Consider the following 27,822-nt stretch of genomic DNA (forward strand, 5'->3'; position numbering starts at 1 on the left):
AGCTTAAGTTGTTACTGTAATGGACAACTTATTTGCATGCTTCACTGTCACAGTTCTTATTACCTCAACAATAAACTGTTCAACACGCCAGCGGCACGACAGCAACACTATGGATACTGATGAGCGGCCGTGAGCTAACGCAAAATTGTTATGCAGTGTTGCATTCTGCAGGATACAACACTTTTCGATGCCTTGCATAGGTTTATCAACTTACGAACAAGCTCTCAGAACGCATATTGCTCGTTTGTCAAATAATTACTGTATGTGTACATAATTCAATCGTAAGATCACCAAGATGAAACGATTTTCCGCTGGCTGCCGTTCACGGCACGGCACATGGCGTTACAGAGAGTCGTCTCCGGTCACCCCGTCTGAAAGCCGCCTGAATTTCACGTGAGTGGCTGACGACGAAAAGTAGTTTCGTCGGAAAGCGGACACAATGTAGCATTGCCTGTATTTTACGCCGTAGACGGCGCATCGCCGGGCCAAATGGGCGCCGTGCCGTCAACGACTCGTTTGAAGACGTCCATAGAGACTGATGGTGCCGTGGACGGCGGCAGGCAAAAATTCAGCTCGTTTTAAAGCGCCCATAGTGGTTGCGGCTACGGAAATGTTACAATGTTGGCGAGAGCGACAATCTGACGAACCCTTTCAATGCGTGAGTTAGCGAGCAACTCTCAAAAGAAAAAAACGTGGAAGCCATGCAATCGGGAAGTAATATATGCGTTTTTTAATCTCTTTTCACTTTTTGGCCTTAAATACGCTGCAGACGATTTCGGCTCTGGGCGCCTAATTCAAATCCTCACCACAGTTCCGAGCCGGTTCCTAAGAACCGACTTCATGCGACCGGTTCCACAGCCAAGAACCGGCGGTACCGAGAACCGGGTACCGGAACCGACCCATCTCTATTTATGATTATTTATTTTGGTTATAAGATATTGGCTGAATTTCATTGCAGTATAGTTTCTTAACTCTTACAGAGCATATAAATAACTCTTGTTGAATTTTTTTAATGAACTTGTGACACTTTATTTTTAGGTATGCTTATGATATTTTTAAGTGCTTTTCTCATTTATTTCAGGCGTAATTATCTGAGGTTTCCCGTGGCTGTTTTTGAGCTCCACTCTTCCAAGGTAACATTATTTTCCCTTGTAATTCTATATGTGGAATCGGGGTTGTGGGGAATGGTTTGTTTTTAATTCTTCTTTTGATCTATTTTGAACTACCGTGGGAACAAAATTTCTTGTTTTTTGGGAAATTTTATCATTAGCTACAAGAGAGTAGAATATTCTTGTATAGGCTTCTGAGGCGGTGCTCATGATGGTGCTCTTCAGGTTGAAGGTGAGAAGCCTGTTTTTGCTGTCTTTGTTAGTGCTAGTCATCCTTCCTCTGAACAGTGGCTACCACTCTCTTTCACATGCTGCTTATTGTGTAGCCATTGTCCCCATTAAAGTTTTTAGTCTTAATGGTTTCCATGGCTTCTCCGATCTGCATTAGATGGTAGCGACCCTTCTTCACCACTTGCCTTTTCCCCTTCAGTATCAATTTTTTGACCTGCCTCATTCTGTGAAGGCGAACAAGCTATACTGATATATGTTGAACCAATGAGTAAAAACGTTCGTGTACTTCAATAGGATGATTTATTACATTACCCTGGTTTCATTGAACAGTTAGCTATGAATAGCTCACCAGATTACATCAACTGTTCATTGAAACCAGGGTCATGTAATAAATCATCCTGTTGAAGTACACAACGTTTTTTACTCATTGGTTCAACATTTATCAGTATAGCTTGTTCGCCTTCACAAATTTGGTACTAAAGCCGACCATGACACAAATCACTCTTATATTGAAATATACTATTATATTGACTTAGGTACCTACCGACTTGTGGTTGTGAGATGTATTTTTGGGAGCAATTATAGCGATGCTGAAAGTATGTTTTATTAGGTTATGGCAAATGAGGTGAAAAATAATGCTGATTGTAATGGTTAAGTTTAAGTAATACCACCTAAACATTCGATGGAAAAGTGTTGGCATCTCTCCTTCGATTTCAACATTCTCACATAATTTGCTAGTTATCCTTGATTCTATGAGTGAGAAGATAAATAGTCCAGCATTTTTTGGACTTGGTAGTCCTTGTTGAAAGTTGGAAATAAACTTATTTCGGTAAATTCAATCCTAAGTCGTCTTAAATGATGAAATATTTTTTATCTATCAGGTGTAAGTACCTATACTCTATATGCTAGCTCACTCTTGCCCATTCTCATGACGTGCTCCCACTTCTTTCCCAAATTAGGGGTGTTGCGGAATCTATGTAGAGAGATAGCTTTTGTCTCACACTGGTCGGTGCAATTATAAACGCCGCACATTTTGTTGCTCATGAACTTCTCCTTCCAAGTTTTTCATCATAATGCCATTGATATTCGGCTAAACGGTATAGTGCTGGCCGGCTAACGTTTCACACGAACAAGCGTACTAATGCATCCGATCCTCCATATTCGGCCATGACACCTAATTTAGTGCTGCCACCTGGATTCCCTTCCAGATGCGAATAACCTGGATAGAGGGAAAAGACAAATGCACATTTCAGCAAGAGTTAAATTTAAATTCAGACAAAGCTCAAGAATGGAAACTTCACAATATTTGATTTTCAGGAAAATGCTGTTCACTTATGTCTAGCCACTGCCTTCAATCTTTCTTTTTCCTTTGTATCATTAAATTATCAGCATTTTATTTTTTATGAAACTTTCAATCATTCGTTCGTTAGAGAGTGTTTTAACCAGATTGATACATTTAGGATGGCTATCACAATCAAAGGTAGCAAAATAACCAGGCTTTTCACTTTCAAAACATGAAGATGAAAGCAGGATGGTTTTTGATACTGTTGCCATCTTATGTCAATGAATGAGGCTGAAGAACCCGGAATGCTATACTCTTTATGAGTATCACCTCAGAATCCAATGCGAGAATTTTCTAATATCTTGTAGTTGCATAATAAAAATTCCCAAAAAAGAAACAAGAAATCCTGTTCTCAGGGTAGTTCTAGCCCCGAGTCGGAGCTTGAAATGTTGGCCATTATAGAAAAATTAACCCGGTAGGAATCCTGAGAAGAGTTTACCCACAAATTGATATTTATCATCCTTGGATTTCCAGTGTGTATTTTCTTCTCCATCGCCGGAAGTAACTTTTGTTACATCCATCCATAGTAGGTCTCTTGCAAAGGCTTTTGCCGTAATAGCTGCCAGCTTGGACTACATAGGCGGAGATGCAGATACATACAGTCTGTGATTACAGCGACTAGCTTTCTCAGAATGTTCATTAAACGAATGTCGTAAACTAGTCGATTGGAAAAAACAGAAATTTATGACCAGTAGATGAATACCATGTCGCGGATGCGTGCAGCACAGCAACCCATATGTTTTTAAGTCGTTGATAGGTTGTTCCAAATTTTGTTGACATTTTACATCTAACTCTTGTGTTCAGGGAATAATCACATCCGATACAGAAATAATAATAAAGTTCATTGATGGGCGATTACCTGTTTACAAAATGTACAGTTAGTTAAAGAGAATTTCTTAGAAATGTTAGTGATACAAGCTCTTAGTCATGCCAGATAGTCACATATAATTTTCTACAAAAACACACAATTGATAAATAGAAAAAAAATATGCCAATATTTTTGCATGTGTTATATGTATAAAATAACCTCTAAGACATGTGTAAAAATAATAGACACTACTTTTTCATAAATAAAAATGATGAAATAATATTTTTAACATAAAACAACGTGAATAGACATTATGATTATATGTGAACAGATTACCAAAGTCTATGCGCAAGCAAAGGCAGTTTCCTCTTTGAATTTTTTGGATTTATATTAAATCGGTCAATGTTAGTGCGTTCCTAGTAAATGTGCCGCACAATTCGGATTAGGGGTGAGTGAAGAAGAAATAGGAGTTGAGTTGCTGTACAATTCGGATTAACTTGAGTTCTGAAACTCACTGTTCCTCATGTGGCTGAGGTCGGGAAAAAAAAGGAAGATACGTTTAAAACAACTGCTCTTCACGAACTGAATGGGCTCAAGTCATCGTTTTGTCGGAGCTCACGGTTTCACGCATTCATTGTTTCCGCCCAGTGGGTCTTTTTCCGTCCGCGACACATTTTTGGTGGACTTCCTACTTCCATACGCTTGGGAAGAACCAGAAATTCTACAAATTCGCTTGGTTTGATGTTCCACGGATGACTGAGAGGGAGTCTTCACTTCAGTTTCCCTTGCATCAAAATGCGCATTTTGTTTCAAAGATAGCTCCAGCTATTTTTGGAACAGCATGCGGATTCGAACATGTACTAGAGTGTTTTAATTTTCAAAGCTCTACACGAAAAAATTAACTGTGTTCGCGGTCACGCTCACGGGTGTACAATTGTGTACACCAAGGATGCAATTCGCCATAAAAAATTGGCTCAGCCAGGATTCGAACCCGGATATTCCGATTTCCGGTCGAGTGCTTTAGCCAGTTAAGCTACTGAGGAGTCATTCTCCTCTGGGAAAATCGTGAGATCCGGGTTCGAATCGCGGTCAAGCCGACTGACTTTTTTCTCTGTGGATTTTTCGCCTAATTTGTGCATTGCGGGTGACTCCGTGAAGCTATCACCGTGGTTAGTCGCGGTATAATTAAATTACGTCTTTCATATTTTATCTTCTCCATTCTACTCCATACCTATGTCTCGTTGATCAAGAGCAGTACCATATAATTTCACCCCGTGAAATTCGATTAAGACCAGGTGGGGTCTTTGAAGCTGGATTAAAAATATTGGGAACAGGCGCAAGAAATATATGTGATTCAGCACTGAAGAAGCTAGGATTCGCCATGCGTGTTGTGGGCTGGTTTTTGAATAGAAGGTGAGAGATTCGTATCCTTCAGGCCTCGTTTCTAAAAACGGCTAGAATATGGGATCTGGCGCAGAAATAATTAATCTAATGAAAATATTTTACCGAAAGGATAGATTAAGGAATTTGTTTTCCTCTGAACAATAAATGACTTCAATGAATGGGTGGTGGGACTGACCTTCGTCAAGTTACTCACTACTCGAACCAAAATATATTTTTTCTTTTATTTAATTCTCTAACATATATAGTGAGGCTAAAAGGCCCCTATTGCCTTTTCTTGGTTTTGGAGGATTTTACCTAATCAAGCTTTTTCTAAGCCGTTACAAACGGGAGTAATTTAATTGTTATGAATTATTTCCAGAGGTTTAGTATGCACGCTGTAACTATATTTAAGTGATTTCTTATCCTTCTGCGAAACATTGATCGATTATTCTTGAATGGTATTAGGGGTCCGTATGCACTAGGCGAAATGGCTTCGATGCGCGGATGAAGGCGTTATTAATCTTTCTTCTCTCTCTCCGTCAACCCTCTTCCAGCTTGTGGACGTAATTTGACGCAGGTGGGTTAGATTGTGGTCTGCGAAGGAGTTTGGTTTTCCTTTTTCGGGGTTGGGAACGTGGCGCTGAAAGGAGTAGCGGAAGAGAAGGGTTAAGCTATGGCTATGGTTAGTCCTGGAGCAGCCAACTCTGAGGGAATTTAGCGTAGAAGTATATCTTTAAATACCACAGACATTATCATCCAGATTACATTTTGACAAGCGTGGTGAGGCGCAGTGCAAATTTTACCTTTTGAAGTTTAAGATACATCAAGAATGAACCCTTAAGTGTATGTGTAAGGGGTGGGAATACATGCCGTGACTAATGTTTTCTCAAACACGTTTGACTGGCGTTTCTATATTAGAATGCAATAAAGCGCCTCGGGTGGACCGGTCTGGAGATAATATTTTCTACTGCATCGCCTTGTACTCTATCAACGGATCACCTATATGGAGAGAAAAATAGAAGGAAATGTAATTACCTTCGTAATTAAATGTTAACGATATAAATTCCAGAATATCTGAAATGTGAAATTGCTCAGGGCGAGGAAATTTCTGTGGGCGATTCGGCTCATTCTGGTGTGCTTAATTGCTGTTTTGTCTCACCATAAAAGGAGTTAAATAATGTTCTTGCTGTCCCTCGATCGTAAGTTTTCACCGAGGCGAAGATAATATTATTTTATCGACCAATAAAAATGTGCCCCAAGAGTACTTTAGCAGTTGCTGTTAAAAATATTGGCCTTTCTTCGTTATATTTCGGAAATCGCCGTAATATTCCGAGTTGCCTCCAATACGCACTCTCTTGTGGCCAGTGGCGGAGCGAGGGCGGGGTTTGGGGGATAACCCCCCCCCCCCAATAGGTAATAAATTTTTAAAAGTTTAATCCATTTTATCAAATTAGATTATTAATTCTTATTGAATAGTGTGAGAAGGTAGTAATAAAATATCCCTCATAAAGCCGTAAAACTCACTATTTTGAACCATTTACCTTAAAAATTTTCTGGGGGAGGGCCTCCGCACTTACCCCACAGAATTCCCTGTATTAGTTGCGCCTAAACCCCACTCCCCTAACATTAATTCCTAGCTGCGCCCCAGCTTGTGGCTATAACTGGCCCATAGAAATGTAACTTGCAATCAGAATATATCGTTTTGGAAAAATATGATTTAAGGATGCTCATTAAAATAAAATTGTATTCAATATTAGTTGGCTGCACACCATCCCATTTTGGAGTTGATAATATTCTGAGTTGAAATGATATTGGCAGGTAAATGATTTTACATAAGTAAAATACATGCGTCAATACAGTTTGAAATGAAATTGTAATTTGATCCCACCTATGGAATGTATGGATTTAATTATGCATCATTTTATAAACCGAATGTTATGCGATTTAATTTTGCTTTTGACCGTAGAGGTATTTCGTCTTTCGAAGTATATTTTTAAAGGATACATGATAATTGCTATAAATAATTGTATGTTTAAAATTGCTTCGTCACGGGGTAATATCGTAACGGACGAGATATTACTGGCGGGATATTACTTGCCAGGCACGAAGATAAAAAATTTGCTTCGAGGGAAGCGTAAACTTTAGAGATTATTTGTTATTCTGGTTGCAAATACCGATTTCTTTTGATTCGTATATTGAAAAACCTTTTATTTCATTAAATAAGCTATATATTTAGTTTGCATAGTGCTGAATGTAAGATTCATCGTGGGATACATTGGCAGACATCATGAAGTTCGACCACCGTAATTCCTGAGTCTATATAAATAAATATGTGGACTTAAAAGAATTTAATAATTTATTTTCACTTTAATACTAGCCCCTCAGGCATTCCTTAATCGATTCAGGCATCAGTGTATTTAACTAACCTATTAGACATCAGAATATTAGCTAATATATTTCCGTGAAATAATTTTAGGAACAGTAAATGTTGACGGAAAGCATTAATTTTAAAAGTATTTCAAAACATAATAACTTAATATTGCTCTACAAATGTAAAAACATAACTTAAAATTTTTAACGTGTTAAGTAATGCCGTTACGTGTTAAATAAAGTAATATTTTTATTAAATTTTATCTAGTTTTTAACTGTATTTTTTGTGTGTTTTTAAGTTTTATTTTTTTTTTATAGCGTCGAAATCCATTCCCGGGCATGCAATTTCCTCACATTTTCCGGTTTCCTAAAATTTTCCGTGGGGGATCCCTGAAAGGGCAAGGGAGGGAAGGGTAGGGAGGGCCACATCATGAGCCCCAGCCGAGGGCCTCCAATCACCCCACACCCCCCTGGCTCTGAGTTAGGATTGCAAGACCAATTTAGATTCGATGTTGGTGGTTGTGTTCGGGAATTGCTGCGTAAGTATCATTTTCTTACTCAACGTTTTACTCCTCCTGCTGGGAGCGTTATCAAGAGAATGGGAGGGAAACCGTTCTCGTCCCGAGCTTATATAGGATGTCGTTAACCCATTGTTGACCCGATTTTGAATTTTCAAATAAAATTTAATAATAATTTTCAATATTTTTTGGGTCAATTGATAAAAGAAGCTGTGAAAATCTTCATACGCAATTTAGATTCGGTCAATTGATTTCAAATATGGACAAATCATGATATTTTATACTTAAAAGTGACATTTAAAACAGGAAAAACGCCGGTATCAGTAGGTGTGACTTACAACGATAGCCATGAGCAGCACGTAAACAACTTAAAAGGAAAACCTTTTCCTCGTTTCGGGGTTTGGTCCAGGGTTGGCAAGTGAAGCGAAAGAAAAATGCTTCGTTTCGACCCGGAGGGAAACGAAAATACGAGGCCTAGGTTTAGTTTCGCTCCCGCACGATATTAAAATCACCAATGAGTTTAGTTTCGACCGGGAACGAAACTTTACTCCCGGAACGAAACTAAATTAATCGAAACTCCGCTGCTCGTAGTAAAATTTCGTTCCCAGAAGTTGGGTTGAGGGGGATAATAGGGAATAGCTTCGACCCATTACGTTTGACTTACGTGTACAGAGGCGAAAACATTATGCTTAAAATTGAATGGCCAGTTTGCGTTCACCGATCTCAAGTTAGTGGTAAAAATATGAGTGCCCCATTACCCCATGCATCTAATGCCGGTAGGCCGAACCTCTGCTTCATTCAACCGTACTTCTTACTCGGTGTGTGGGTCGAAACTAAACTGTTCGAAGGTGAAGCTCCTGATCGCTGCGGCGCGAAACATTATCTTAGTTTCGTTTCGTCCCAGAGTTTTAGTTTAGTTTCGACCCCAAGTAGTTTTGACTCCGCTTTCGTTTCGACCCTGAGTTTAGCTCCCAGGGTTAAAATCCATTTCGTTTCGTTTCTGCAATACGTTCCCTGAAACAAAACTATTGGAAATTTTCTGGTGTTGACTTTCGTTTCGTTTTACTTGCCAATCCTGGTTCGGTCCCCTTAACCCATTATAACCCAATGTTGTAATTCCCAGGTTACATCAAAAATTTATACATTTTCAGCTCTATTCAGGAAATATTTAAACTACGTACGTGTTATTTTGTGCTGCTGTATTTAACTGTATACTTTAATGGCGAAATATGTAGCTGCCACAATAATAATGCTTGAGAAGAAAAATTTCACATTTTTGAAATGAGAGGTCTTAAACTCATCTTTCAAATGTAGCTCTGAGCTATAAAGGGTTAACACCATCCCTAATACAGTGGCGCAGCGAGGAGGGGGTTTTGGGTGATAAACCCCCCCCCCCCAGAGCTCAGAGAAAGTTTTAAGTTGAATCCATTATACTTAATTGCATTAATATTACTTATATTATAGTGTAAGGATTTATAAACCCACAATTTATCCTAAAATATTTCTGGGGAGGGCCCCCGCACATCCCGCTTTCCCTGGCGGGTATTCCATATCCCCAGACACCCCAGTATTAGTTGCGCTTAAAACCCCTCCTAGCCATAATTCCTAGCTGCGCCCCTGCTCTAAGAAACATACTTTAAAAAAATAATTTTGCACCTGTCAACAGGACCCAAACGCCGCCCCATGCGACTGTGCATCGCTCCAGGGTAAGGATTGTACATCGCATTAAAGATGTGATTGCATAGATTCGTGAAACGGGGATAATTTATCAATCGCAGATAAGTAATTCAGTAATAATTATTACATTCAGGTTATATATTCACATGCTAATGATAAGAGTCATTGTATGAAACATATCTGAGTTTGGACTCCTATCTATTCATACAAATCCGTCCCATAGAACTAGGTACTTCTATCAAGGTATGTCTCAATAACTCGCTTCGTGGGAAATGCTTTAAAAAATTAAATTTTAATTGAGACTGGATAAAAATCCGTCCTTTCGGAATCTGGGCTGATGAAGCCAAGACAGTGGGGAAAAGAGAAATCGCAAGGAGTGATTGAAGGTTTCCCCATTTCGGGAAAGAATAAAAAATAGCATTAATACCTTTAAATTGTGACAATTAGAGTACAAATATACATAAATAGTAGATGAGCAACTAGAAAAATAAATCGTGTTCATTGCGATTAAAATAAAAAGATGCTAGTTTTAACGTGGAATTTAAGGAAAAGCATAATCTGCATTATTTGATTCGGAATGACAGATGCAGGACGTTGATCTGAAGTTTTTGTAGGAAGCATAAAATGGAAAGTGCTAATGATACAACGTATAAAATAATGTAGCATTAATGATCTACCGGCGGATGACACACACGAACTTCTCTCGAATTCGAACAGGTCAGGACATCAGAATCCGAAGAAGTTCATTGCGTAATAGCTCACCCAATATCTCAGGGAAAAACTGACCTTAATCGCCAACTATGATCGAAACGAAGAAACATAATATCCAGTTCGGGATGAATCCCGATATTCTTCTGTCTTTAGGTAAAAAATTAAAAGGATAATGTTGACTTCGGCCTAAGAAGGACATTAACCTCTTTCACAATCACTACAAAATATTACTGCTAGGTGACAGAGGCAGAAGTTGACCTATAAATTTAGAGCATAGGATTCGCTCCATCACCACCGAAGCTGAAGTATGAGAAAGAAAGGGAAAGTGAAGCAGTAAGGGAGATGACATAATCCATAAATAAAAGAATATCTACGGAAAAATTCCGTGACCCCGCGCAGCAGTAAGGAAAGGAAGGTTAAAATTTAAGGAGGCAACAGGCAAAAAACTAAGTAAGCCTGTAATGGCTCCTTATTTTTTTAAGAGTCTAATGATTGGCATTTAACTACAGCTGCAAAGTTGTAGCTTTTACGATGTCTCCTACAAAATCAGAATAGTAACAGTAAATTTATGAATAGAGTACAGCAAAATTAGAACTGTTTGCCAAATAGAAAGGCCACCCACATGAAATCATTAAATGAGGACCTCATTTTCCCACGAAAATGAACAGTCATAAGATCCACCTTTTTATCTTGCTTAATTTATTTTTATCAATTACCTTAAGAAGAGGTTAAAATAGGTCAATTTAATTTAAATGACTCTGCTTTTGTTGAATAACGCACCAATTCCAAACTAGCATTCCATAGCAGAACCAACTCTAAAGGCCGTTTTACACGGTACACGGAATTGCGCAGGTTAGAGCTGCATTAATTTCTAAAATGGCGTGGAATTGCGCGAATGCACGAACGAAATTAGAACGGGCTATTTTGCCGTCTCGCATCCACGCATTCTCGCATGTGTTCTAGCAATTCACCGCTTTACACGACGCAATTTTGATTGCGCCTTCACACGTACGTCAGACTGCGCAATTCCGTGTACCGTGTAAAACGGCCTTCAGAGAATTAAAACCATGAAAACGTTTTTAAGTGAAAAACATATAATAAAATTCCAAGTTTTGTGACCAACGTAAACGCGGCAGAATAATAGAATATTCACCCCTAAATCGCCTCGATAACAGCTAAGTTGAACTTTCGCTGACATACCAAGAGGCTTCCGACAGAGGGCTGCAGAGGGAACTAAAACGCTTTATGCTGCAGATAAACGGGGTTTCCCACATCGTAAACCGAGAACTGACGCATCGTAGAGAACACTGCACAGTTAGCTATGCGCAAAGGTGATCAAGCGCAGACTCGATTGCTTGCACATCTCCTCATAACATCGAAATCAGGCTTTCATAAACGAAATACGCAAACACTCCCATAAGCGGATTCCCCTTCAGCTTTGACGCCGAGTACACCCACATCTATCACCACTATATTCGAACCAATTCTCCCGTATTTGCATCAAGAGGAATAATCATTTAATTCCGTTTTCATCCTTTAACAAGAGTTGATGGAATGATAAGTGACATTTTATAATAATAATATAATAATAACAGTTGTTTATTCTTACGGGTGTTAACCCATCGTACAAAAATAGTGCTTCATAAATAAGCATATAGGCGTAATGTTACATAAATAAGTGTGTACAAGAAGCATATAAACATTAATAAGCAATATTTAATACGTTAAAAAAAGTAAAAATGGTAGCTAAAGATAAAACGTTTTCAAAAAATAAAACTTAAAGACACACAAAAATACACTTAAAAATTATATGAAATTTAATAAAAATAGCATTTTCGTAAGAAAGAATGCTATGAAAAGTGGGAATTTCTCAGATTTTAAAATTTAATAGTGTATTATGGTCCTATTATGTATTATTAAGTGAATTTGTTCATTGAAACTGAACTGGAATCTAAAAACCTCTAAAATAACCTTTTCGAATAGCCCTTTCAAAAGAACATCAGATTATCTTTTATTTCTGATACATTTATTTTATTTTTAAAGAATATTTTTACATTGAGTGTTTTGTAAATAAATCAGCTAATGAAAATGTAGAATTTTATAATAGCAAAAAAAGTTTGGTTCAAGAAAAATTAGTCTTTTTTTATTACACATTTCTTATACGCTTCATGCTGGGGGCGAGCGTTGTGGACCCCCCATAAGCTCTGGGCCCTCGGCGATTGCCGATCAACCGACCTGGCCAGACTCCCCCTGCTTGGAGCGGTGCACAGCCGCATGGCGCGTTTGGGTCGTGGCGACAGGCGCGCAAAATTGTTCCCGCCTTGCTTGAGAGCGCCACGGCAAAATGGTGAACCCGGCCACGGAGGGTCCGTCTAGGCAGGAATGGAGCAAGAGGTTGGCGGTGGTTGGGATGGGATAGGAGTGGAGTGATGGCGGGAAGGGGTACTTGCTCGTGTGAGGGGGGAGAGAGAGGAGGGGAAGATGGCTCAGATCGATTGTGGGGTGGAAGGGGGCTAGTCTCTAGAGTGGGGGGATGCACTGGACTCATTACAGCGGAATGACGATCGCTGTACGGATCAGCCGAAGCATCAATGTAAACAAGAGTGCTCTATGTGGCTGCGTCGAACATGTACCCAAATTTGCTTCATAGAGCTCTGAGGAGTAATGCGGGTTGCCAACAATGACATTTTGTGATCAATTCGCAAGCATCGGAAAACCATGCATTTCACTAAGGCAGCCGTGAAAAATTGTCTCGAAATTTTATCCATGGTAACTGTTGCCAGTAGGAACCAAAATTACTGGTGATATTTAGGTCGAAAACGCACCATTTATATGTAAACTACAGAAACTTTGACCCAAGCGCTCGGATTGGCCGCGAGTTTCCCCTGTTACCGATTGCTCTGGACTACTCATGACTTCGAATGCTTTGCCTGCATTTGCCTTTGTCCAGAGCATCCGGTAACTGGGCAAACTCTCGGTCAATTTGAGCGCTTGGATCAAAGTTTCTGTTGTTGAAAAATGGTGCGTTTTCTACCTAATCGTCATTAGTGATTTTGGTTCCCACTGGCATCAGCACTATGAGGTTAAAATTTCGTGACATAATTTTTCTGCACCCTGTATATTTCGTTTGCATGCTCAAAGTTAAAGTCATCGTTTGTTGTTGGCATAAATTATGAAATGTAACTATATCGAAGAACGGAGTGTCAGAGGATGTCCTTGGGTTAATGGTCTCCCCAGGGGAAGTATGGCGGGTAGTCGCTCCAAGCGTAAAATATCCCCCTTACTACATGCCTGGGCTCCGTGGTAACCAAAGCTGAGTCGGATATTGAGACGTCCAACTTTTGAAATTCTGTCGAAATTTGGATAAAGTTAAAAAGGAAATACATCATTCCAATTAGGTCTTATTAAAATCGTGATACTTCTCCTTATTCGTGAGACTTGAAATGAAAAATTTGGAAAATTTCACATAGCTACAACGGTTAATTCTGCCTAGCTATTCATTTCATCGTGAAATAATTACACGAATTCACGCAGAAAAGCACTCAATTTATTCGTGAGTACCTGTTAAGTTTAATTTAAATAAATTTTGCTAGTGGCATTACGCTATGTAACTTCTTTCCTCGTGGGCAGAAGCCGAAAATCTTTTTTTTCATATTAAATCATGAGCTGCGAGGCTGAAGCCAGACCCAACACGGCCGACTTGTTCACATTATATTTTTAAAGAGAAAAGTGCGCTAAATTCGAAATTTAGCATTATGTCTTTTGCAATGCTTAAACTACTTATTTTTCCGTATCCCAGTATTTTATAAACCTAATAAGGATGTATATCAGAGGGGATCTAAAGAGGACCGACCCCCGAAACGAGGAAAAGTTTTCCTTTTAATATTTATAGCGCCCGGTTCTTTGGGGTTTCGTTGTACTTCAGATCTATTGATATCGTGAGTTTTCCGCATTTGAATTCAATCGACCGAATCTAAGTGGGTCTTGCCCCTCCCCCTAATACATTATCTATATACGCTCCTGATTTTGAGCTATAGTTCAATCCTCACTGTACGAGCTGAGACAAATACGAAGAAGTTGCATGATATCCCATTGAGGTACTTCCCGAGATATTCAGCTTATTAAAACAACTTGTCTGTTTCCACACTATTTTATTTTCACCCCTCTCACTTCACCACTTTCACTCAAGGTGAAAATAAAATAGTGTGGAAACAGACAAGTTGTTTTAATAAGCTGAATATCAAAGATTTCCACCGCATCACGCCGGACACTATCTTTTACTTCCCAAGATGGCAGGATGCGCAATTTCTCGTCTTCTCATTGTAAATGTAAATAAATTTTGGATGTGGGATTTTGTTATTTCACTTTTGGTATCATGCGCAGAAGCCGAAAATCGTCTATCATATTGCATCATGAGCCTTGAGGCTGAAGCCAGACCCAAAATGGCCGACTATGTCATACGCTACTAAAATTGATAGTTTGAGGCGTGACTTGGTGATATTACTTCATGTCTAATAAAATAGTCGTGTAAATTTCATTTAAATGATTTTAATAATTACCAGTTTCGTCGCTGTGCGACATCGGCAAGTGCAAATACAGGATACAGGAAGAGTCCAATACTCTGTACTGTATCCTGTATTTGCACTTGACGATAATGCATAGCGACGAAAATGGTCATTATTGAAATCATTTATGTGAAATTTACCAGGTTTTTGTATTCCATATACGCTGCTGATTTAAGTCACAATTCTATCCGCACTATACGATCTGATAAAAATTCGACGAAGTTGCATGATATCCCATTCATTTATTAAGAGCGCTCTTCTCGAGGTACTTCCCAAGATGGCGGGATGCGCAATGTCTCATCTTCTCGCTCGGGGGTGGCGTTATAGTCGTTCAATGGTATTGTGTGTAGTAGGGCGAAGTGGGCCATCGATGTAGTGTGGGCAATCCGCGCCAGTTGGCTCCACTATCTCTCTTCCCCGCTCACTCTATGCAACACAGTCTATTCCTCTCCCTCCCCTACTTTTTTCCCCATTTCTCGTCCCCATTTTCTATTCCCGAATATCCATTCCCCCAGCGCCCCCCTTTTCTCATCGTACCCCCGCCGGGACAGGTTAGGGAGAGAAAAATTGTCTCCTCTCGTCCTACTCCTCCCTCCACTTCTTCTCCTCCTCTCTCCTGGGCCTTTTTCAGCCCTACTCCTCTTCTATGTCCCTCAACTTTTTTTCCCTGGGTCCATTTGCGATATAGATGTGCGTCCGCTGCCGTATTTTTTCTCTCCGGACTGCATCGTCCTTCTACGTCAAAGAGTGTCCTCTCACGGCGGAGGTAGTTGGTGAGCGCCGAAAGTTTACCAGATATAGATCAGGTGAAAGCGGTAGATTTATCCATATGGGTCGTGAAATGGGTTCAGGGTTGATAAATATGTCTTCGTCTTGGATGGAAACTCGGATTTGTCAGGCCAATGGTTCCTAAATTTTCACGTATTATTAACTCGCACCAAAATCTAGTATTTGTCGTACTAGCAGTTTATGGGAACTCAACGGAGGAAAAAGAGGTTGAAAGTATGTTTACGGTAAAAAAAAAATAATGCTGTACTAGATTTACTGTCTCCATCACATACTTATCGCTTCTGGTTAAGTTTTGGATTTTAATTAGGCTTATGTTTAATTTTTAGATTGCGGATATTAGAGGGAAGAATATAGCAAAGGTAGGAAATTTATTTCTTGGTGATTTTGGTCAATTAAACCTCGGCACCTCGGTCTAAAACTCGGGTTATTCAGGTTGCTCGAATCCTGGGTTGTTTGGTTCGTAATATTTTCCTTAGACTAGCCTAATTAATATCTTTTGGAGAGTGAGGTAGTGTGTTTCTTTTCATAGGGAAGCATTCGTTGAAAGTATTTTTTATATGGATTAAGATGAAAATGTATCCATGTGGGCGGAGGATTTATAGATTTTATTGTGGTTGTATTAGAAACAAATATCATCTTTGCTAGGAAAGTTCGGGTGCTGTTTTTCTTCCCGCATCAGCAAATGATGTGCAAACGCAATGGGGACAAATATTTATTTTTATAGTTGAAATATGTTATTGAAGCGGACTGCCTAGTAATTTTCATCATTTCTAGTGAGAATTTATGCTGCAATACCATGTGAACTGATAAATAGAGATTCTAAATTTATTTTATAGTTGAAATAGGATGAAAAATTACTTTTTATGGAGAATCTGTCTTTATCATGCATTTTAAGGTGAGGATGAGATAGCTCTTGGTGAAGGCCGTATCAGTGCGTCTCAATTACGATAACCACCAATATTTCCTATAGTCCTGGGGTTTATATGAGTCATTCCTATTGTCATCTAAATATTTTTTGCTGAAAAAAATTGAAGCATATTTTTTGTTATTGCTGTATGCATTTCACAGATTAACAATCGTTATCCGTGATTATATCTAGATTATGTTTTCAGGGAATACGTGTAATCGCGCATTCTTTGTGATGTGTTTATGTGGAGTTTTTGTTGGGAGAGTTCGCCATTTATATTTATCGCTATGTTTGATAGGAAAGAGAGAATAATACTACCTATTAAACTATTAGCTCGTAGCTAAACAGCTGAATTATGTTTAGAAAATATCGTCTATTTATATATATTTTTTATTAGTCCTGAAAGACGCTGAGTGACTTGATCTCGTACTGAGGGGAAAATAGTCTCATTGTCATTGCTTGCATAGTGAAATATGTACAATGAAACGAAAAGCTAAGCCGATTGAAGAGCGGAATGGATATATTCCTCAAAAAATTCTTCGTATTGTTGGCTAGCGATGATAGTTTTTAGTAAACGTAAAAAAAAAATTTATTCATAGTCCAAGACTGCAATGATTAGTGAATATGCGTTATTGACGGGTAGGTTGAAATGAAAAACGTGGTAATCAATGCGTTATAGATTTAATACATTATCGATGCGATTTTATACGTTACCCGTGTAAGCTCCGAAGAGATTTTTGTTCGAATTTCCATCTTGCTTCTATATTTTTGCAACAAAATTCGCAAATTAGCAAAGAAACGAAAAGATGAATTGCGGAATGTAGTGCCTCAATAATATTTATATTTGTCTGTCAGAATCCTTACATCTTATTATTTATATCCTGTTCTGTCATTGATTTGGTTGATGGAGAAACGAGAGTACTTTAATGTTTGTTATACGTTGACATGAACATAATAGACTACATTTTGGTATGCCGTGTTCTCTGCTTCACTGTACCAAACTTTAAAGTCTGTATCTCCTCATTACGTCTGCGGGGGAATAGTTTCGGATAATGAAATCCGGAGTAGATTCCCATGTAGTGACTTGTTGCCATGGTAATAGTTACTATAATAATTGTGATAAAAGTTATTGATTTTTATCCTCGATTGACATTAATTTTTAAAATTTAATCTTCTTCTTAAACCTTAGCAGAAGACGGGCCAGATGGGACTTGTTGGCCATATTTTCAGGCACTATGGCCTGATGAAGACAATCGTTGAAAGACAAGTGGAAGGGAAAAAGGGCAAGGGACGGCCCCGAATGTGTTACATGGGACAGGTCATAAAGGATGTAAAAGAGAAGAAATATGTAGCTATTAAAGGACACCAATGATTGAGATCTAAAGGTTTCTTGCCTCTGACCAAGTATTAACTTTAAAATCACCTGTTCAACAGTTGAATAAGAAAAATTAGAAATGAGCGAAAAAAGAAGTCTTCAATACAACAATTCACTTAAAAAATAATATTAAAATTCTAATTATTTACCGAACAATGACGAGTTGGCGACTCCTCACCAAGCCAAGAGATTCATCTAGTGTCTAATATGTTTTTTGAAAATACGGATTAAAAAAAAAACAAAAATTTACCCATCAGTTAAGTTTATAGCTGAATCGATTTCACTGATGAAACAAATCAGATTCATCATCATCATTAGTCAACAATCCTAGGATTGGTTTGACGCAGCTCTCTATTTCTCTCTCCTATCCGCTAACATAGATTAATCTTCGGTATCGGAAAATTTTATTCCCCAAATGTGATTGAGGTGGCGATCCAAGTCTGTTTAAGATAATTTTTATTTCGTGATGTTTCATAATTCGATTCAAGTTCCCTGGTGAAGCCTTTAGAAACCCCGAACCAAAATCCTGTACGAAAAATGCGTGTACGTGCGAGGCGGCCCTAGGAAGGAAACCGCCCCCCTGACCTGAATGTATGAGTTTCACGCGCATGCGGCTTAGTTTGGGGTGACCTATACCCTCACTTCTCCACCGAACGTTTGGGTTGAATAGTGAGTGATTGAATCATTAATAATTTCTATCTGTTTTTTATAAATTTCTTTAAACTGTCTGGGCAATAGCGAAAATAGTTGGTTAAGTCTTCACAATCGTAGCACTTAGGCGTGACATTTGAATTGCCACTCTATTGCTGCCTTTTTGGGTCAGAGAGCAGTGGCGCAGCGAGGGGGGGGGGGGTGGTTTGGGAGTTAAAAACCCCTCCAGAGCTCAGAGAAATTTTTAAGTCTAATCCATTTTACTTATTTGGATCAGTATTACTTATAGAAAGTGAAAGGATTAATCAAATATCCTTCAGAAGGCCGTAAAGCTCGCCATTTTGAACCATTATTCTTAAAATTTTTCTAAAGGAGGGCCCTCGCAACGCCTGCGTACCCTGGAGGGTATGCAACACCCAACACACCCATTAGTATTACTTGTGCCTAAAACCCCCCCTAGCCTTAATCCGTCGCTGCGCCCCTGGGTCAGAGTATGCAAACTTATTGACTTCAGCTGGCGGTGACCTCTTCCTGATGCCAGGCCAAGATTGTAGAACTATAAGATGCCTGCTTTGGTACCGTGCTCTCTGCTTTTGACATAAATTCCTTTACTAGTCTCCCTGTCATTCATTTCCCCCTCGAATCTCCACCCCAAGTGTTCTTATTTCGGCCAGTCCCTGGTCGAGACACTGCCGTGAGAAGTGCGCCGATGTGATGGCTCTAGCAGGCGCCAGCTCCCCGCCCCAGTTCCCCCGCTACCCCCCCCCGTCCACTCGGCGAGTCGAATTGAGGTCAGAAACCATTGACGTCGCTTCGTCTCACTTTCCCTCTCTGTCTTCGCCACATCCGCTGGGATGAGTCACTCTATTTTTGTTGATCCCTCAGACATAGTATCTACTCATGCGCGGCTTATTTTCCAACCGTGTGTATTTTTTAGTCTCTCCTCAGCTCCGACATTCCTGTAGAAGGCTGGTTTCTGTTGCCCCCTCGGTCGCATTTTACCCGGTTTTCAAAAAGCGGTGATGAGTGCAATGCGACCCACTTTTTTGCCAATATTTTTCTGTATAAATTTTGTCATTGCTAGGTATATCACTGAAAAGTAATGAATTTTATAGATCACATCGTAATGTATATAAATTTCGGTTGATACTCCTACTTATACCTTATTTCTTCGTGACACTCGGGATCACTTTGTCCGTCAGCGACACGAGCGGCAACTTTTGTAAACCCACTTAGTTAGTATTGCTTAAACTATTAAAATTACATTTATAGTGAAAATTTATTTAAAAATAGAAATCTTTTGCGTGGTCTGCATTGTGACCGCCATCTGTAGTAACCACAACGCACTTGCGGGAGTAAGCTGCAGTACAAAATGTTTACAACAGATGGCGGTCACAATGCCGATCATACAAAATATTTCTATATTTAAATAAATTTTCACTATAAATGTAATTTTAGTGTAAACAATACATATTGTTGCAGTTATTATTTAATCAAGCCCCTGTGTGCTAACTTGCACTGCACGAGCCCTTGTTTGCAATTCAGGAGCATGTACAGTGGTTGCATTTTTATTGAAATTCATTACTCTACTACTCTAAATTTAGTAGAGTCTCAGTCACAATTTTTTTGTGAGATATTTACATGTGTATAAAGATTTTTCTGTAAAATTTTCACTTGTTTACATTTAGTCCCTTTTTAGATATTGACCTACGAAAATCGATGCTAAAAGGCTTTCGGCATTGGTTGACAAGCTCTAGAAAAAAATGGAGTGCTTTCTCAGTGCTAAAACTTATACTGCAAGTAGTTTTTTGTGGAATGGGCCATAGACTATTAGATGGGCCATTAGCCTGGGAGCCGCTAGAGACTCGGAGGCTGCGCGCTAGGCTAGGATTGCTTGAGCAATTGAGAATAGATATCTTTAAGAGAAACTCGGTGAATATCATATTAGAGCCCCACTATATATCTAGGTCCGACAGAAGCGATAAATTAGGGGACATATTTTGCCAAAGGGATAAAGATGGAAATTGGGTTTCCCCCGAACCATAAAAGACTTTAATATATGCTGGTCGTAGTCTTGTTTGGGCATTTACTTTTTATATGTAAACGGTTGGTGTCCTAACACCCCTGTCACACGAGCGGAGATAGGGTAGTATGTAGATGTAGATTTTCATCCCCTACGAAATTAATCATTTAAATAATTTTACTGCGCGGTTTTGAATGGATTTTTTCATTAATCTTTTGCAAATGATAGGTATTGTTTACTATTTTACGTGATAAATTTAGCTTTTAGTTTTCTATTGCATAAAGCATTTAAGCTGGCACCAATTTAAGCCGTCAAGAGTACTAAGGAAAATTCAGGGATGATTTTATGAGCATCCAAACCTCTATTCAGCCGGTGTGATGCCCGTGATAATGGAAGAGGTGACTGTGATGTCAAATTTCGCAGTGGTAATGTTGGGGAAATGTTACTACGGTCCGGAGCCCGGACTATCGTCCGCGGTCGGCTCATTCCAGTGCGGTTGGCTGGGCCCGTTCGAAAGCGGCCACTCGAAAGCGATCGCTATAAAAGCTCCCTCGATCCTACCCTCTCGACCCCCTCTGCCCATCCGCTCAAAGCGGCTGATTGTGGCGCAGGGGGACGGATGGCTTCGACGCCCCAATCTCTGGTCGTTTTACTTCCGCATCACCGAATGCGGCTTAGTCGCCGAATCGCCGAGAATCAAACGGAAATTTCGTTGCCTGTTTATGTCTTCTTTGGGGTCTGGTGGATGGGTGAAAGGGTGGCGGCGACATTTTACCATCCTTGGATGAACGCCTCCTGCTTTTTTTCCAGCCTTTATATCAACTCACCAACCTGTCTGTTTGTTTGTCTGGTACAAATCTTGTAACTCAAATTTGACTCACTTCCTGTGAAGCAAAAACGCTGAAATTTTGCACACTTCTTCATTTCCGATGACAATACATGAAAATATAACTTTTTCTCTCCAACCCCCCTTTAACCACCCCCCAGTCAACCTATAGCCCCCCAAAACATGTTTTTGATCTAAGAAGTTCCAAATGGTCGATTTTCGTGTTTTGCGACCACAGTAAAAGTTATCCACTTAAGGCATATCCACATAGTAGGCATTTAAAAGCATAGGGGTGGCATTTTGAAACATAGGGGGCTTACCATTCACTGAAAATTTAATAAATATAGTGACTTTTTTAATACGTCACTTTTGGTTATTCGGGGTCACTGAGTTTTTTTGCTTTGTGTCATATATAAACGTTGCTCATCCCCTGTAATTTAAATATAAAGGCTGGTTGTTAAAAAATTTTTTTTTATAAGAGCTTATTTCTCCTGAAACTCAAGAGGGTATTTGAAATCTCTCTTTATTTGTATTATATTGACACGACATGATAGAAAACATAAAAATCCTTTCATGTGATCATGAATTCCAAGTTCCAAGTTTCCCACTTCTCTTGGTACTAGGTGCAAACCTTTTTGCTGGGGTATGCGTTCACTCGACGTTTTTGGTACGTAAGCACGTACGGACACGCATAATGATGAATATTGTGTAGCGTGCTATAGACCGATCCCATGCTCATTTTTTCCATTGTTTGCTGTCATATATGTATACAATCATCATGCCTTCTTTACTCCTTTACCCAAAAATTCTTCCATGTGACCATGAATTTAAAGTTCCAAGTTTCCTACTTCTCTGGGTACTACCCTACCCTGGCCAGGTGGCCAGCTAGTGATGAATAAAAATGGAACTAGTTCAACTAGGTTACAATTTTCGTTCAAATCTTGCGATACCAAGATTTAGGAGCATTTTTTGTTTGAATTTTCACTGTAAAAATCATTTGCTATTCGTTATTATTTTTGAAATACCCAGCTATGTATCAATATGTTTGGCTAACCAGCAAGATAAAATGAAAGTTTGTTGGCAAAAGTGATTTATCGTCTCCGGTGGAAAGCCTTCCCAAACTCCATGACAGAAATCCTCGAATTCCTAAGTGGCCTAGGGAAAGGAACATTAGCCAGGACACGCCGTTGGCCTAGTGAGCGATGGGCTCTATCCTCACCTATCAAAACCAACCTTCAGGGTGAAGCACTGAGAGAGTGAATTAGTGAATTGGTCGTGGACCGCTGGAAGGGGATGGTAAAAGTATTGTTAACATAAAAATATTGTATACCTTGGAAAATTACTAGCGTAGAAATTTTATTCAGAGCATATTTATTTTTGACAAAAATACCGAAAACTTGAAATGAGGATAAATAGCGAAAAAAGTGTGTTTTTTTTGTTTGTTCATTCTTCAAAAATGTGTGGCTAACCATACTAAAATTTTGATCGAAAGCTGATACCCTAAGTGTCAATCGTATATAGAACTGAGGTGGAATGTCTGTCAGATTTTCAGCTCATAAGAATTTTATCCTTTTATTAATTTTTATCTTTATTTGGAGACGTTAAAATATTGTTCATCGTGACTTTATGCATAGTTTTTTTTCGTCAAAAAATGCGATTTTGCGCGGACTCAGTTTGAAGCGATGAACCCAATTTCGATGATTTCTCTAATGTAAAATAAATCTAAAGTGAAAGTTTAAATTTATGCAGTTATGATCCCATCTTGCGAGATTTTGCGAGTGGATGATAGTTAAGTTGACCCGACACTGCCTTATGTATGCATTGTTTATGGTGAGAGTTAGTGGCCTGAAGCATATCCAGAAGTTTCGTGGTCCTGCAAGGTGGTGGATGTTGTAATTACCAACCCTCGTTAGGTCCAGAGCGAATTCGGAATTCACTAGACACGCCGCTTGTTGAATATGTAAGCTCCAGTTTGTTGGCAACTACTTAATTGATGGAGAGCCACCACGCGCCCCGGTGTTTACCCACAAATTGCTCGGTTGTTTCTCATAGTTTCTGTGATTACCTATGCCTTGAGAAATTCCATAAAGCTTTACGTTGATGTTAAGGCTCTCTTCAAATTTGCAGACCTAGTAATGGCATAGGTAAGCCACTATTACTATGCCACTTTCTTTCTTAGAAATTTTAGGGTTAGATATTACTTTGTGTATATCGGAAGGTTCTGGTGTTTACTGCTTAAAAAAGTCCTTAATAACTGCTTAGTCATTATTTTTCTCTGTTAGTCTTGTTCAGTAGTTACTCGAGAATTAATGGAGTCAAAGGTTTTGAATCATTATTATTATTCTTGGGTTGAAATTGTTGTGAGTCAGTCATTGAAGTATTTGTATGAAATATATTAATGGGTGATTTATGATGTACCCCAAAATATCCCATCGAAACACTTATTCAGTCCCGAAAATTTGCGAATGATCATAATTATTTTACATATATATTCTCAAAATTATTCACGGGAATAAAATATTATCAGGTGCCATAAATCTCTTTCGTCCATGCCATTCTTCTCGTGCTTCGTAGTTTGTATTCGGAATCTTACATCGTTTATAACCAATTTATCACAATTTCTCCCTTAGTGTAAATAGCTACTGATTCTCCTTATCATGAAGTGGATGAGTGGTTACCATTTTGAAAAATTTACATCTCAGATATGTTTCCACTCACATAATTCTATTTGACGAATGGATATTGTTATTTTCGGTATGTTTGTATCCATATTATATCTTTATTACTCACGATTTCGTGGGTTTTATCGCTTTTTAGTCTAATATAAAGTTATGTGATCTGTAATTTCTCATCATATTATTGCAACTGTTCTTTGAATAATTTCATGAAGTGTAGTGCGGTATTCTGAGTAAAATTGTGTCAGACCAAAGATTTAGAAGAAGACCTTTTAGAGTAATGATATTGGCCATATTTTTTAAGATTATTTTCGGAAAAAAAGAAATAGGCTCTGACTATTCTTTTGTAGTTTCATGTGATTATTTATGGTGGGCACGTCAAAGTTATTAAATAGCATGGAGCTATTTATTCGAAGTATAATTTATTTTAAAGATATTTTTAACTTCATGGTAGTTATTAGTGTTGTTATTCTGTCGATAGGTTCTCACCTATTCATTACTTCAGGCACTTAATGTTCTTTTTTGCCTCTATCTCTGCATTCTTACTTTTTCTGTGTGTCATCAATTATATATATTTCCTGCCTTTTGACTTATGGGTTCGAAGCTGGCTAAAGGTTTTCCGTCACACTGAGATAAAACTCTAGTTTTTCCTCCTTCTTAACTCTGCCCACATGCATGTCACAATTTTGTTCGAGCATTTGCTTTTTATATGCATACGGATGGTGTCCTAATACCCCTTACCACACACCTTTTTAGGAGGATTGCGGGTTAGAATGTAGATGCAGACATCTAATATGCATTTTGATGTTGCGTGGTACCGCATATAATGCCGGAGAAGTTACCTTTGTGGCTTAAAATCTTTTTCCCCACCTATAAATTTCTTGATTTATTGGTTAAACGTTGGGCGTATGGAGTGCATAATGGCCACGGTTCCAATTTTGAGCTGACCGCACCGGGGCATTCTCATTCGCATGGGGCTTTGAAGCGCGCCGTTCGATCATCCATATGCATCGCGGTATCCCAGCGAAGCTGCTGGCCTGAACTATGTCAAGGTTTTCGCATCATCTGCTAACCTGCTCTCAGCCGGGGCGACGTGCATGATAGGAAAGTTGGCCACTATCGAGTTTAGCGCCAGTCGGAGAGATGTCCCTTGCTGGAGGACGAGGATGGGAGGGAAGGGGTCCACTAATTCAGGGCCGTGGGGAAGAGGGGACAAAGAAGGGCCCCTTGCTCACCGGCCCTTGTTTCCTGTGTTTAGGCTTCCGAACAAGGTGTTCCATGCCCTCCCATATTGGCTGGGGTATTGACGTTGGGAATGCATGGGGAAGCCCTGTTCATTTCTCAACCGTAAGCCTGGTGAAAATGGGCGCTTGTGGAGGGAACTCAGGAATTCTCAAAATTCTTCATAAAATAGCTCTTGGGGTGTCTAACTGAGCATGTTCTCGTGACGATTGGGAGGGTTAGATTCTTCGATTATATTTCATTCACATCGAACCCAAATCTGGTAGTTACGATCATTTTAACGATGTAAAGAAATTTTGAATTTCATAAAAATCTTTTGTGTTGTAGAAAATTGCTTTTGCCTTAGGCTTGTCTAAAGCTGGTATCTAAATCAGTTGATGAATGATGAAACATAGGTAGGTACAGAATTTATTCGTGTAAAAAAATATTAATTTTTTGATTATTAACTGCAATTGAATTTTAACTTCATCTCGTTCAATCTCATAATTTGTAGCTGTCTGGAAATTGTGTTATCATGGTAATTATCCCTGTTGCCCTTTTTTAGTAACTATTATACAACGTACGCACCCTACAGCATTTCTATTTTTTCAGCAATTTGTTGTGTATGTATTCGTAAATTAGAAATGTTATCACAAAATATCTCCATAAAATGCAATTTCAGACCACAGTGTTGTATCTCATTGAAGTTTCGAGCGACTTAACGATGGCTATAAGAAATGTGGTTAGAGTAGTATTTTAGGGTCCTTCATGATATTTTGATTTAATATAAACCTTTATACTAGGAAAATATATGTGAATCTCATGCGTTTTTGGAAGTACACAATAAAGGGTGGAAGTGGCATGATATTCTTATTCCTTAATTTTAGTGGTAAATTGCTAGATGTCAAAATTTTATTGATCCAGGAAGGACTTAAACTCTTTAAAAAATACGAAGTTGTCGTCTAAATCTGATGTGGTTTTATAGTCTCAATTCATTAACTTAAGCTATTTAAATGCATACTAGAAGTGGCTGTTTCTGAATTTTATTTAGAAATAAAAATTTTGATGATGGAATACGTCATTAGGATTATTTTGATTTAGTTATCGTCCTTTAACAACTGAATGCGAAAAAGTTTCCCGAGACATATCCGTGGTGAATATTATGAATAAATATTTGATATTTCTGAGTGTCTATATTGTAATGCGAGGTGCAGATGTTGCGCTATTAAGTTAGGTTTGGGCGTCGTGTAATTGGTTTCTATATCCTCACCAGAATCTTTTAAATTCTCTGTCTAATTATGATATGATTTTTATAATCAGTTCCAGATCAGATTTTTATGATAATATTTTGGTTGCTGGAATTTTAAACTCTATGACCTAGTGGTAACTATGAGTGCTTGGACATGCTGTTATCGTGTTCGTAGTTAAGTAATTACCTACGGCATTGAATTTTTGATTTTTTACCAGGTGATAGCATGTTTGATTCCTAAGAAATAATTGAGTTTTGATGAGGTCATTTTGTTATCATAACGCAAACCTTTTTGTCAGCGGTTGATCGAATTTTCCGTCTCGGAATCGTTTCTCTGTTCTACTACTTACGGATTGTCAGCTCCAATAAAGGTAAGCGAACTTATTCAGGAAATCGGTGGAAATAGATAATTCAATGCTCAGGAATCAGTGGATGGAATGAAATCATCTTGTTCTTTTTACCTTGAAATGGCAATTGCCGGAAACCTCTTCCCGCATGAATAGTGATGATAAATGTTCGTACGCAGGTTTCCGCGGTGATTACTTGAGTTCAGCATTCTTTCGGGCTGCATAGTGATGATAAGTTTAAAAAAGGCGATGTAGTGATTTTATTTTAGAACGTTTTATCCTTTTCATACCCAAAGCGGTTTTCCGAACAGGAAAAAAAATATACCAGCACTTAATTTTCCCCTGCTCAATATTCAGATTCAGTCACTTGAGAAAAATCACAAGAAATACTACAAATCCCACTTCCTTGGAAAAATCAAAAGAGACCTGCTCTCGAATGAAACACTCCAATACGAAATTTATTTCATCGTCGGCGTTTGACGAGGCAGAAAGACATCCATTTGATTTTGATCCCCTCGTGGAGATAAGTATTCTATTCATCATTTCGAATGGAAACCAATTAATGGCGCCGATAAAAAAAGCGTAATGAACTATTCAGAGCCACTCGGTGATATTCATTAGGGCATTTTGATGTATTATATCCATTACAATATCAATTAATTTGACGTATTGTTTTAGTTTATTTAACGTTAATGATGCCTTTTAATGACGTAGCAAATAATGAATGCTTCATTAATTTTTTCTTTTTTTGTTTTATGGATGGCGCTAGAGAGATGGTGGTTAAATTCAGTGGTAAATGATTGCCCCACCGACGAAAACATCACGTGGCGAAGTCCAGCTGCCTGTTGGAGGAAGTAGTGCTACAAATAAAAAAGGATTTTGAATTTTTTCCCCCGAAAACATGTTTTTAACTGCCTCTGTTCAACAGTTTTATTTTGGATTCATTCTGTTTTGATTATTACAATTTTTATATTTTTTTTGAGTTGTAGGAACGTCTTTTAAAGTATTGATTGAAATCAGAAGCAATTTTGCTGTCTGTAAACTA

At 38.6% G+C, this 27,822-nt stretch overlaps 1 protein-coding gene across 4 annotated transcripts in view; it reads left to right on the forward strand.

Moving 5' to 3' along the window:
• The window catches only part of LOC124168311 (synaptosomal-associated protein 25), a 460,832-nt gene that overhangs the window by 11,954 nt on the left and 421,056 nt on the right, over window positions 1-27,822 (forward strand). For all 4 annotated transcript variants that reach the window (XM_046546473.1, XM_046546472.1, XM_046546470.1 and 1 more), the window contains exon 2: window positions 1,082-1,133. The gene's annotated coding sequence lies outside the window, so the exon portion shown is untranslated. The remainder of the gene's footprint in view (window positions 1-1,081; window positions 1,134-27,822) is intronic.

This window comes from Ischnura elegans, chromosome 11 (assembly GCF_921293095.1).
Source record: "Ischnura elegans chromosome 11, ioIscEleg1.1, whole genome shotgun sequence".
NCBI lineage: Eukaryota > Metazoa > Arthropoda > Insecta > Odonata > Coenagrionidae > Ischnura > Ischnura elegans.